Source organism: Camelus ferus, chromosome 1 (assembly GCF_009834535.1).
Source record: "Camelus ferus isolate YT-003-E chromosome 1, BCGSAC_Cfer_1.0, whole genome shotgun sequence".
Taxonomy (NCBI): domain Eukaryota; kingdom Metazoa; phylum Chordata; class Mammalia; order Artiodactyla; family Camelidae; genus Camelus; species Camelus ferus.
The window spans coordinates 20628961-20643093 of NC_045696.1; the positions used below are offsets into that span (position 1 = coordinate 20628961).

General features: G+C 34.5%; 1 pseudogene; it reads left to right on the plus strand.

The window, feature by feature from the left end:
• Positions 1 to 10407: 10407 nt before the first annotated feature.
• LOC102510811 lies at positions 10408 to 11671 on the plus strand (annotated as a pseudogene).
• The last annotated feature ends 2462 nt before the right edge of the window (positions 11672 to 14133 follow it).

A 14133-nucleotide genomic window follows, 5' to 3' on the forward strand; every position in this document is an offset into this window, starting at 1 on the left:
TATCTCCACTAGGAGGTGGTTTTGTAACCTTGATAGCAATACATCCTTTGAAATGTATATGACTCAAGAGATATTTAATATTTGATGGAAGTACCACATCCACGCTCATCTCTGAGAGATGTGGCAACCCTTAAAGCTATTTAAATCATCCTCAAATCTGTATTCTTTTTTTTTTTTCTTTTTTCTGTTCAATTTGATTGGTATCTTCCTCCTTGCTTCTATTTGCACATGGGACTCAGTCACTTTGCATGGATTCTTTAACATGAATTATGTGAAAAGTGAACAGGCACATCCTTTACCTTGCAACATATAATAGTCAAGGTTTTGTTCTCTGGAAGCATTACTGAAATCACAGATGATGGGACTCTGAATGACAACACAACAGAAAACAAAATGAAATTGGGCGTTTTGACGGTCCACAGTTCTTTTCACTCTGCTGTTTGTATCCTCCTACTGTATTCCATCTCCTGTCTGCAAAAGCACACCTCCTCCTTCCCCATTACTACCACCACCCCAATGCCTCCATTATCACCACCACTTGTGCCATTTCCCTGAGGAAGCACCTTTAAAAAAAACACTAGACTAAGTAGAAATGATGGGAGAGTTTCCTATTTGTGTGAGCAAAGCACTCCAGCTCTTATAGAAACGCCTTGCCTTGACCCTCACTTTTCAGACTCTGTCTAGGTCCAGTAATTTAAATGCCTAATTAGATTAGCAGATGCTTTCTTAACTAACTCATGGTCCTCCACTAATAGGTGTCAGCTTTTAAGATACATTAAACAATTTTTTCTCAATTGCATGTATTGAACAGTACATTTTATATGTGACTATATTAATGATAAATTAAGTATATCGTTTCTATAGGGATTTATAAAGAAAGCACTAATCACATAACTCTTTCTTTAAGATGTAACTGAATTTAATAATCCCTGCTATTAGTGATTACACAGGATACCCTACTTTAATAGATTTGGGGATTTATTAAAACTTCAGATATTTTAATTAAAATTTTTGTTTGTATAGAAATATATCTGTAGGTAGCAAGGTGAAAAATAATGGTTTCTCACTCATGAAATAGTATTACAAGATAGAAGTGGCTTAAAATCTTGTTCGTGGTATAGAAGGGGAGTGTATATTTTAACACTGAAATCAAAGGGTTATTCTCCGTTGAATAAGAAAGGAAGTACAAGAGAGATTTTTTTCTTGCATTTTAGCATAACATCTTTCTTACAAAACTTCTTGACTACCTGTGATTTATGCAGCAAAATAAGCTTTCTTATGACACTTATGTTAATCTTTTTTCCCTTTCCATTACCTGAACATATCAGTATGTTTTCTTGTTGAAATAATTTGGACTAGTAATTTGCAAATTTCCTCTGACAGCCCTTAAGGTACAATAAATTTCTCAAATCGGTAGGAGCCCTTGAAATGTGTCTTCAGTATCCCTGCTGCAAATGAAACTAGCGAGCTACAAATGTGCCAGTGCACAGAAAATCAGAAAGAATGAATTTTCCCTTACATGGAATTGGATGCTCCCTTAATTATTTGTAACCCTGGGCTATAAGGAAGTTTCTCATTTCAGAATTAGATTTTACAACTAGGATTTTATTTTTTGTTTGTTTGTTTATTTATATGCCTGTACTACATTTAATGAGTTTGGATCAGGAAAAAAACATAAAGACAAACTGGACTAAAAAACACATCACTCCTTTAAAATGTTTGAAGATATTTCCCATAAATAGTATTATTTCAACATATAAAACTTAACTTTACTGAGCTTCCATGGAATAGGAAAACAAAAATTTCTGTCCAATCTATGTTTTGAAGTTATATTAAAGATTTTCTTCTGTGATTTTGACCACAGCAAGTGCAGACAGCAGGGAATCCAATATGCTACTGATGGCATTCCATATACTCCATATTTTTAGACTCTTGTGATTATAATATATTTTATAAATTTTTGGTATTTAAAAATTTTGTATTTTTCCCCATTTTTGACAATTGCACTTTTGCAGTATGCTGCAGTGATTAAACTGTAGGTCCTGAAATCAGACAATCGGGGTATAAATCCCTGCTCTTCCATTTACTAATTTGGGCAAGTGACTTAGTTTCTTTGCATGAATCATGTTTAGAACTGGTAACACATACAAGAAAACCCATTAGAATAATGTTTTAAATGCATAAATAGCTACTTTTCCACCATATAGTTAAATTCCAAAAGCCAGAGGTTTTGAATTGCTAGGATGACTCCATGAAGACATCAGGAAAGCAACTACTTTCTATTATCTATCTCTATCTTCAGTTTCTATCCTCAGGGCTACATAGTAGTTGCTGGAGCTCCAGCAATTACTTCATTATTTCAGGAAGTAGAAAGGTGAAAAAAGGAAAGAATTAATGGTACAACCTAGCCCAAAAGGAGAAGAATAATTAGATTCCACTCTTAATGGGGTAATGGCATATTCTTAGAAAACCGTAAGTTGTGAGAGATGTTGTTTGAGTCATCTTTGGAAAATTCAATCCCCTGCCTTTACAACTGAATCTCAGAAAATCTAATGCTTTATCTGAGTGTGTTTTAACCCCGTGAAAATTATGGTTTGGGTGACTCTAAGCAGAATAAGAGAAAGGATATTCAGCAGTCTTTGAAAGACCTCTATTTACCTATTTGCAAAATGATTAATGTAACAGTATATATCTCTAAAAGTTATCATCGAGGTACATGAAATGATTCCAGTTAGCATTTTGGGGATACTGTAGAGTAATCTGGTAATGAAGAGAGTTCCCCACAGCATGATGCTTTACTCCACGTGGATACCATAGGCTCTTTGGTTATACATTGACGTTTTACTGTCATGGACATCTTCCAATGTATTATCAGAAACCAGTGATTCTCAAATTTTTTATATCACATCTCATGTAGACAATGATATTTTACAGAAAATGATGTGTCAAAGGTTGCTCATGGCCTGAGATGACAGAACAGAAAGACCTCTGGGTCACTCAGGCCCAGTGCAGTTCACCTGTCTATGAGGAAACCAATGCCTTTACAGACTTTTAATACGTTCACTACCATTATCAACCTTTCTTAGCCCAAGCACCTCTATTTCATAAACTACTTCAAATAATTTTCTCTTTTGCCTCCAAACTAATGAGCTATTTCATCAGTCAAAGATACAAAGTTCAACTAGACATTTATGTATCCCGAGCATTCTCTTTCTGCACAACATTCTTTCTTGATAATGACATGATTATGAGAATCAAAGTTGAGATTTGAGCAGAGAGAGAGCAGAAAGAAGATGCTGGGAGCCAAGATCACTAGCTGTACTGAAGGGACATAGGGAGAATACACCTGGCCAATAACTATAGTTTTCCCATGATTTGCTGAGCAGCTGCGCTTATTAACTGCATTCCTGGTGTAGAGCACATGGGTTCCAAATAGAGCCCTAAGGAGTGTCACCAATGGGCATCTAATTTAGGGATGTCTGACTGTCAAACTGGAGGTGGTAGGATTTGTGCTTATGCTTATTTCAGATTTTCTTGCTCTTTTCATCTTTATCTATATATGCTAATCTTTTTTCCCTTTATCTGGAGCATTTATTCTCTTTTACATTATTTTCCATTCATAACACACTTAATGAATTTTTCCTTTGTCTTAAAAGTTCCTTGCTTACTCATTCTCTATGCTTAATACATCCTGTGAATTTCAACTTTTATATTTTTATCACCTTTAGCAGAATTGTTATTCAATAATAAAGCAAACAAACATTGCACTTCAGTAACGTAACTGTTTGAAACTATGGCTGTATTTAATGAAAGAGAATGTAGGCACCATAAGGATTCTGAACTCCAGATAGCCCACACCCCATTCTGAACCTCACCAATACTGATCTTGCTTCATTTGTCATTGAAATCCCATGAAATTACTTTTCAGTAACTAGTGACAAGGATAATGTGTGTACTTACTACTAGGGCACTTCTCTAGTTCCTTGACAAGTGGTGCCTTTAAAAAATTTTACATGCCCTTTGGTGAAGTTTAAATGAGGACTGAGGCACCCTCCCAGGTCATCAGTCTATAGTCGAAGATCGCCAGAGGCACTTGGCAGAAGGTTAATGTGTAAAATGACACTTCAGCAAATATAAATGTCTATTTTTTCCAGAGACAATTCATCTATTCATATGCATTTGTTGACAACTACCAAGACCCAGGTACTATTGTGGGTGACAGGGATAGGGAAGTAAACAAAGCCCCTCGGCTTGAATAGGTAGAGATGGCCTGTGGCATCCCTGAGTTGTGCCTCTCAGATCTCACGCAGGACTGTCTTTGCAAGGAGTGTAATTGACTACCAGCTACAGCTATTACGTTCTGAAACCTGTCACTAGATTTGTGATATTTGAGGACAGACATGCATTCTGCGTGAATCTCCCTGCCAATGACTCAGGCTCACCCATTTCTGGGAGACTTGGTAATGCTCTAATGGGATATTTTGACTCAAAGACTCCACAACAGCCTTGTAATATTTTTAGGTTTGTATAGAAGTCTCAGATATTTCACCCCTTCCTTCTCGCATTCCTTCTTTCTCTCCTTAACCCAGAGCCAACTGACGTTAAGGTCTGACAATTTTTCAGACTTCCCCAGATTCCTTCTGTTTTTCCTCACAGGCATTGACCCGTACAGATCACTTGCATAAGTAATTCCTTCTCGTCGTCTTTCTCTCACAAGAATCAGACTAATTCACAGAACAGCAGCAAAGAAACAATAACAGATAAGTGCTATGGAGAAAAGATAAAGCAGGAACACAGAGATGGGTTGTACAAGTAAGCAGAATTGCTCTTCTACAGTATTTAGTCACAGACTTCAGGGAGTGAAGCACCAAGTACAGCAGTCCCCCCTTATTAGAGGTTTCAGTTTCTGAATCACAGTCAACAGTGGTCCAAAAATACTAAATGCAACATTCTAGAAAGAAAAACCATAAGCTTAAAATTGCATGCAGTTCTGAATAGTGTGATGAAATCTCCAGCAGTCCCACTTTGTCCCTTCTTGGATGTGAATCTTCCCCTTGTCCAGTGTATCCTTAGTCCCTTAGTAGCCTCAAAGCCAGCTGGATTATCAGATTGATTGCCATGGTATCACGTGTTTGTGTTCAAGTAACTTTATTTTACTCGATAATGGCCCCAAAGTGCTAGAGTAGTCATGCAATTTAGATACATCAAAGAGAAGCTGTAAAGTTCTTCCTTTAAGTGAAAGGTGAAAGTTCTCGACTTAATAAGGAAAAGAAAAAAATCATATGCTAAAGTTGCTAAGACCTATGGTAAGAATGAATCTTCTATCATAAAATTGTAAAAAAAAAAAAAAAAGAAAAATATTGTGCTAGTTCTGCTGTCACACCTCAAACTGCAAAGTTCTGGCTACAGTGCATAAGTGCTTAGTTAAGACGGAAAAGGTATTAAATTTGTACAATAAGATATTTTGAGAAAAGGAGAGAGAGACACCACATTCACATAACTTTTATTACAGACTATTGTTATAATTGTTTTATTTTAATATTAGTTACTGTTGTTAATCTCTTACTCTGCCTAATTTATAATTTAAACTTTATCATAGGAATGTGTGTATAGGAGAAAACGTAGTATATACTTGGGAACAGTACTTTTTTCCCCTTACAAATTGGCTTAAACATAAAAACATTATGAACATGTATAAACATTAAATGGAGCTGGTAAGGCCTGAAACTGTTAAACTCCTAAAAGAAAACGTAAGGAAAACTTGCCTTGACATAGGTCTTGACAATGGAAACAGTAAATAGATGTTGTTGATGTCATTAAAGTCCCAAATTTGCTCACTTTGAGTCAATCAAAATAGATTATCTTGGATAAGCATGATTTAAAATAGGTTAAAGTTCTTAAAAGAGGGACTGGAAACCTCCCTGAAGTGGGAGACTCTCCAACTGGCATTAAAGAAGACAGCTGCCACAAGGTCCTCATCAACAAGGAAATGGTTTCTGCCAACAATACAAGGAAGCTTGAAAATTAATCTTTACCCAGTATTGGCTCTAATGAGAATGCATCTCTGCAGAGAACTTGACTGCAGCCTTTGGCTGCCCTGGGCAAAGAACGCAGGTGAGCAGTAACCAGCATCTTGACCAATGGCAACTGAGATAAAAATATGAGAAATTTTAACTCAGTAAATTTGTGGTAATTTGGCATGCAGCAATAGAAAACTAATACAATTACCCAAGAGTGTAGGAGTGCTTTAAGAGTAACAGAAAACTCTTAGTAAATAAATCAATAGTCAAAAAAATTCCCTCTGAAAACACAGGTGTTCCACATATTATTAAATTTCAATTCTAGAAAAATAGCTGAGACAGGGATCATCCTATATATTACATAAATAATTTGGAGAGAGTAAAAATTAAAAGCTGTTGAACTCATTACCTAGTACAATTTGCCCTAGGAATGCAAGAATGGGTTGGTATTTCAAAATTATCACTGTAAATCACCACATTAACTGATTAAACACAAAAAGAAAAACTCTCAGCACATCCAGAAAATATATCTAATAAAAATGTACCAATTATGATAAATCCTAACAACTTGATAAACCTCCCTGCCAAGAATCAAAGCAATATCATACTTGAGTGGGAAAAATATAGTCATTTCCTTTACTGTAAGCAAAATGCCAGCTTGCTCACTAATATAGCTCATAATCAGCAGGGTACTGGAAGTCCTAGCCAAAGAAATATAACCAAAAAGTTGAGAGAAGAAAGTGGAAAATAAAAAGAGACAAAACGTAACTTTCTTAAAAATCACATAATGATGCTGAAAATCTAAGAAAATAAACATTAACTCCTCAACAGTGAAGATCTACTTAGCACAGTAATCGTATTAAAATATAACAGTAATAGTATTCCAATGAATCAGCAATAACAAAGGATTATATATATAAACATATATAAATAAGAAAAAGTATCATTGAACATGACAAGCAAATCAATATAATACATGAATCTACAAGAAGTTTTCAAAAGTTACTGAAGAAATTTAAATTTGTAAAATAGATTAACAAGTTTATACCATATAGTACAGGGAACTATTACCAATATCTTCTAGTAACTTATGGTGAAGAAGAATATGAGAATGAATGTATGTATGTTCCTATATGACTGAAGTATTGTGCTGTACACTAGAAATTGACACAACATTGTAAACTGAAAATACTTCAATAAAAACATATTTTTAAAAAGTTAATGAAGAAATTTGCTAAATTTCATTGCATATACAAGTTTGAGTCAAAATTTTAAAGCTTCTGTGATGTCAAAAGCACAATCTGCAATCTAAAAAAGTTAAAAAGAACTGGGGGAAGACATTCGCACATAGGACAAAAAAATGGCTAATTTAAATACAAAATTAAAAAGTAATAACTATATATCCCCTTCTCCCAAAAAGAAACACATCCCAATAAGAGAAAAAACAACAAAAAACAAACATTAAAAAAAGATAATCAACATAAGAGCAAACCAAGGGCTAATGAACATACCAATATATCTACAACCCTGATAATATTTTATTCTATTTAGTAAATATTAGATACTCTCAAAACCCCATGTGTTGGACAGGAAGTGGGAAAACAGAAAAAAAAGTAATAATAAACTGCTGATAGGATTGTAAATTTTGTTTATTTAAGAGACAATTTCTTTAATATAAGTTTTAAAGTCCTTATTCCCTACACGAATCAAGAGTGTCATAAGGAAACAGAGATTCCATGTAGCATTGTTTGAAAAGGCAAATCTGTAAGAATTCTCATTAGAAATGGAGAAAGGAGTAGGAAATACACATAAATGATAATCCTATAATCTATGTGTATATTATTTATTCTACCTTTATACTTTTCTGGATAATTTCTGTATTTTATAATATACTTCTCAATAAATAATAATAGTGAAAGTCTTATAAAGAGTTTAAGCAGCCATATACATAAGTAATAATCTGAAAAATTTATCTACAAATGAAAGGCTGAATGGCTTCATGAAGCCTCAAGTCCTCAAATCCTCAGATATAGAAAGGAAACACCATTTTCCTTCAAAAAACAAACATTCAAGCTAGAGACTCTAGAAAGTGTTTGTTAGTAGAGTATAGCAAGTGACATGTGAGAGTATCACCAGAACACAAAGAAAGAAAATATAAGTCAGATTTGCTTAGGAAAAGTGAAGGAGGTAAAACTCAAACTAAATTTTAAAAGACAGTGATAAGATCACATCCTTCAAGACCAGTGATTGGAGTAAGAACCAAGCTCTAAATGAAACCCATAGGAGAACCTAATTTCAAAGAGTTCAAGAACAGAAGCAGACACTTCAAAGAAGTAGCAGAAGTACATACTCATTCATCTTGTGCCTGGCCCTGTACTAGGCCTTTCACACATATTTATTTCCTACAGAATTCTTGTAAATCAATATTATTTTGTATCAAGATAAAATTAAGTCTAGAGAATTTAAAATGGTAAAATAAGTAACTCTTGATAGAAAGACACAAACATAAGCCCTTCCTGATTTTTAAATTCCTCTCTCAAAAACTAAACTTGGTAAACATTATGAAAGTGTGGCTTCACCAAAGGCAATAAAGACTCTCAAAAGAGTTACAGATACAATAGAGGAGTGAAGGGAAAACTATATAATTTGAAGGAGTGATGGGTGGCTTTTCCAATGTCATAGAAATAGGCTGGCGGAAGTCAATATATGCTCAGTTGTAAAACGACTGAAAAGTGTAGAACAAAGTATAAAGAGTACTATTTTGAGCAACTCCACTAGGAAAGAAAGAAAATGAGACAATGTTTATTAAACTTAATAATATGGATTTTTTAATCTGAGAATATGTTATGGGTATTTAAAAAATGATATTATGACCTGTCATTATCATACTGGAGGTCATAGCCAGTGCAATAAAGAAAGACATTTTTAATGTGGTAGAAGGACTGGAAGGCAATAAGTAAAAACACATTTCTTTTATAAATAACATGAACACATATACATATATGTAAATTAGATAAATCAAAATAACGGCATTTAGCAATGACAATTTACAAAGATCAAGTTTACATATGAGGCAAAACAATTAGGAAATAAAAGATAAAAGATAATATTTCTGATAGCATAAGAAAAATAAAATGCATGGTAATAAATCTAACAGAAGAGGAACAATAGCCCTCCCCTAAGAACAACAAAATGTGAATAGCATTAATTAAAGAAGACCTAAATAAATACAGTATTTCACGTTCAAGGTTTGGAAAAATCAATATTGTAAACATGGAAATTCTCTGCTAATTAATATATTGATTCAAACAACCGCAATAAAAATCCCAGCAGGTGTCTTAGCAAAACTCGATTAGTTGTTTTCAAAATTATATGAAAAAAGACTCAAGGAGAGCTTGGGTGATCTTGCAAAAGTATAAAAAAATCCGAAGAACTTTTATTCTCAGATATAAAGATGAATTATATATAATAAAAATGACAGTATACAATTGTAATGGAGCAGGACCCTGTGGGGCCTTCCGAGGACAAACCTTCCCACCCCTACCACCATGTCTTCTGCCTGTCTCTTCTCTTTAGAAAAACTTTAGCGTCTTAGGCCTTTCCCGAGTTGCAAGACTAAACTTCATCAAATAAGTGAGAAAATGCAGAAGCAAAGGAAAAGAGCCAAGCAAGACAAAATAATAATAGTTTAGCCACTGCACAGTCAAGGACCTATAGTTCCTCCTCAAGGGCTAAGGATAATATTCTGAGCTATATCCTTTGAGCTGTTTTGCAGATCCTAAAACACCCACCAGTGTTTAGAGAAGTTAACCGTATGTTGTCCACAAGCAAGCAGACCACAGAAAGTTTGGAGCCAGAAGTTTGATGATGTAGAATCCCGACTGCCTCACTGCCAACCAATCAGAAGAATGTCCACAAGCTGATCATGTACCCCACAACCCCCTTCCCTCACTCTGTATTTAAAAACCTTTCCCTGAAAGCCATCAGGGGAATTCAGGTCTTTTAAGCACTTAAGCACTAACTGCCTGGACTCCCTGCTTGGCACCCTGCAATAAACGCTGTACTTTCCTTCACCACAACCTGGTGTCCGTAGATTGGCTTTACTGTGTATGGGTGAGCAGATCCAAGTTTGGTTCATTAATACAATTAGCTCAGAAATAGACAAATAGACAAGGAAAATATAATTAAAAAATCTGAGATTAAAAAGTTGATGTAAAGTGGAGAAAAATTTGGTTTTGATAGTGGGTCAATTGGATACCCACTTGCAAAACTATGAATCTTGAGGTGGCAGCACTACAATTGTGCATTGGCCTTGGTCCCAGTGCTGTGTGGCTCTCCAGCTGGGGCCCTACCACTGACAATCTGAACACAGTGGCAACAGGGAGAGATGAGCAACCTCAGTACTAAGAAAGCTCCAACAGTAGCAACACAGACACTGGAAAGAGCTATCTTCGAATTAAGAAAGACTGGTGTCTTACATATGTGCTCAGCCCCTTCCTTCCAATATTCATGAATGGCACTATGGTCCAGATGCATCTGTATTTAACATGTGTCAGATTCAATCAACTGCAGATGGAAAATATCTGGGAAAAAAATTCCATATAGCTCCAAAAAAACAGAACTTGAATTTACCACCACAGGCAACTCTTTAAATAGCATTTACAACTATTTACTATTTACAATTATTTACATAGCATTTTTACTGTATTAGGTATTACAAGTAATCTAGAGATGGCTTAAAGTTTAGGGGAGGATGTGCAAAGGCCATTTGCAAATACTAACCCATTTTAAATAAGGAACTTGAGCATCCTCCAATTCTGCAGGGGTTTGGAGTCAATCCCTGGCAGTTATCAAGGGATGACTATATATGCTCTGAGGCCCTGGGATGAACCTTTTTGAAGGTGGCTGTTATTATGGATGACTAATTTTTCTCAGATAATTTCCTTTTAAAACTTCTAGTATTTATACAGTGACTCCCAATGGAAGATTTAAGTGCAATACAATACTGAGTCTTTCCATCACATATTTCCACCCAGATAACCTAGCCTGGTCCATCGCCACCATGTTGTCTCAACATCCTTAGCTTCATGATGGAGAAGTACCCACCCTGGGCAGTAGAGAGACTTGAGACAACTGGCAACACAAAGTTTAATGTTTATCTTAAAAGACAAAGTCTTTTCTGAATTATTGCTTGAAGTCATGGAGGAAATTAAACAAAAATATAAAGCACAAGACAACTCGGTAACAAATCCCAGGCTTTCTCCTTCCCAGACCTGGTTCAGACAGAGAGGGAGATTCACCATGGCCAGAAGGGGCTTCAGTTCTGGAGGCCAGACATCCTAGATCAAGATGTCAGTAAGGTTGGTTCTTTCTAAGGACTGCAAGGGAAAATTCTGTCTTTATCTATCTCCTAGATTCTGGTGGTTTGCTGTCAATCTTTGGTGTTCCTTGGTTTCTGCTACATCAACTTCTATCTTCATCTTCACATGGTAATTCTTCCTTGTATGTGTGTCTGTGTCCAAATTTCTCCCTTTTTATAAGGACACCAGGTGTATTTGATTAAGGTCCACCCATAACCAATAGGCCCTCATCTCACATAATTATATCTGCAAGAACACTGTTTTCCAAACAAGGACACATTCTGAGGTAGTAGGAGTTACGACTTCAACTTATGAATTTTTGCAAGACACAATTCTATGCGGAGCAGAAAATGCAATGGATTAAAACACATAAAACATGTAAATGCTGGAAGAGATCCTTACAAAATGAATCAGCTTATAAACGTGTGAAAAGGTACTCAACTTCATTATTCAACAGGAATCTGCAAGATGAAATTAAATTTCCATATACCACCACTAAAATGGATCAAGTGAAAAAGAATGGTAATAGTAGGTGTTGTCCAGGATGTGGAGTAACTGGAACTCTTACACATTGGTGATGGTAGCGTTAAGTCAGTACAACTGGTTTGGAAAACTCATTGGCATCCTGTACTAGAACTAAGTGTTCAGCAATTTCATTCTCAAGTATGTGTTGTAGCAGCACTGCTTGAAATAGACAAAAGCTTAAAAAAAAAGCCCGTTAACAGTGTGTTTGAGCATTTATATACGTATATATATTCATATATGTATAGATACATATATGTATATATGTTTTTACAAATTTATAAAAAGAAACATATATAAGGAGATAAGATAACTACTGCTTGGATGCATCTCACAAAAAAGTTTGAGTAAAAGATGCCAAACACAAAAGAATACATATAGTAAAATTCCATTAGTACAACATATAAAAATAGACCAAATCATTTATGGTGTTAAACATCAGAGAGGTTATTATATTGGTGAAGAACTAACAATTCTGGGAAGAACCTAGCGAACCTGGGGGTGGCTTCTGGGAGCTTATGATGCTTTATTTCACTATCTAACTGCTTGTTATATAGAGAATTCACTGTGTTAAAACCCATCCACCTGTATATTATGATTTTTGTACAGCTTCTGAAAGAATATTATGCTTCAATAAGGATTATTTAAAATAATGGAAAGCTATTATCTACTGTAATTTCCAAAGTCACTTACAAAAGATTCACAGAATAAATGAAATCTTTCTATATATTCAGCTGAAGAATAAATCTGTGTTTCAAATGAATGAATTTGTTTTTAATAAAAAAGATGAACAAACATGTAAAACATAATATGATGTTTCTTTTTAAATTATCTTTGTGCTTTAGTTGCAAGCAACACTGGAATAAAAAATACACATTTTCACACATGAGTTCTTCAATATTTTTCACTTTATCTTATTGTATTATTTTCTAATGAATTCACTGTTTCATTACAAAGAAACAATGCTTTGAAATACTGGGATACTAACATATATTCATTTACTAAAAGTATGTTTTCGAACTCAGCACAAGTACTCTCTCTATATACCCAGTGAAAAGTTCTCCTGTGGCTCTTAGTTTATGGGAAGTACGCTTAGGTTTCAAATCCAGCTTCTGGACTCACTGATGAGGTTTTGTTGTTGTTTGTTTATTTAATTAATTTTTTACCTTTTAACATTTTTACCTTTTAACCACCTACTGTATCTTTAATACGTTTTATTTAAAGTTGTTGAAGCCATTTCTGTTGCTCCCACTATTTCAGACAACAGAAAGTGTACTCAGATCTGTTTGTACATTAGGATATTTACACTTAGATTCAGTTTTGGGTCAAAAATATGTAACTATGCATAATTAAAAATAAACTTAAAGACAGGATCAAATACTTGTAAAAATGTATTTTTTCTTTCTCCATAGCCCATAACTAACACTTATTTCCATATTTTGATCATGAGCCTAGCTGTGATCTCACAGTTTTCTTAACACAATACTATAGAAATAAAAATTAAAAATTCAGAATTGGCCTTAGATGAAAACATTATTCATTCAAACTAAAGAGAAGTAAGGTATATTTCAGTGAGATAAAATAGTGTATACATATTCTTGTGGTTAAAATCTCTCCTATATTTTTTACCTAAAATGAATGTTATAAAATATTTCTTAGTGAAGAAAGAAGATTGGATATCCAGGGCCCTCATTTTATGTTTTATTTTAGAGTTTAGGTTGAACATTGAACTAAAATATAAATATACATGCAATATACAGATACATTCATTTGCACTACATGTAATCTGTATATGGAATATATATAATGTAGTGCACATGTGTATATATCTAAAATAGGATGCATAAAGCAGCACAGCTAACGTATCCTTGTGGAGAGGATTCACTTCTGTCATGTTCCCAAAGACTTCTAAATCTCTGGGTATGGTGGTTGAGAAAAAGGAAGAACAAAGACAATTAACTTAAAACAAAGCTGGGGTTTTTAACTCTTGCAATCCCCAGACCCACACATCTGTAGCTTACCCTGACTTAATTTGATAACTATAGTTTTATTTTTTTAAACTATTTATTCCACGTTTTTTTAATTCTTTGTTGGAAACCTGATAAAATGGGTTATTTCTTGGAGCAAGGGTAACCTAACTCTTTTTTTCTGAATTATCTGGGTCTAATTCATTACCACCTTAATAGAAGTAATTCTCCATTGACCAAATCTACTGAGCAAAGGAGTATTAA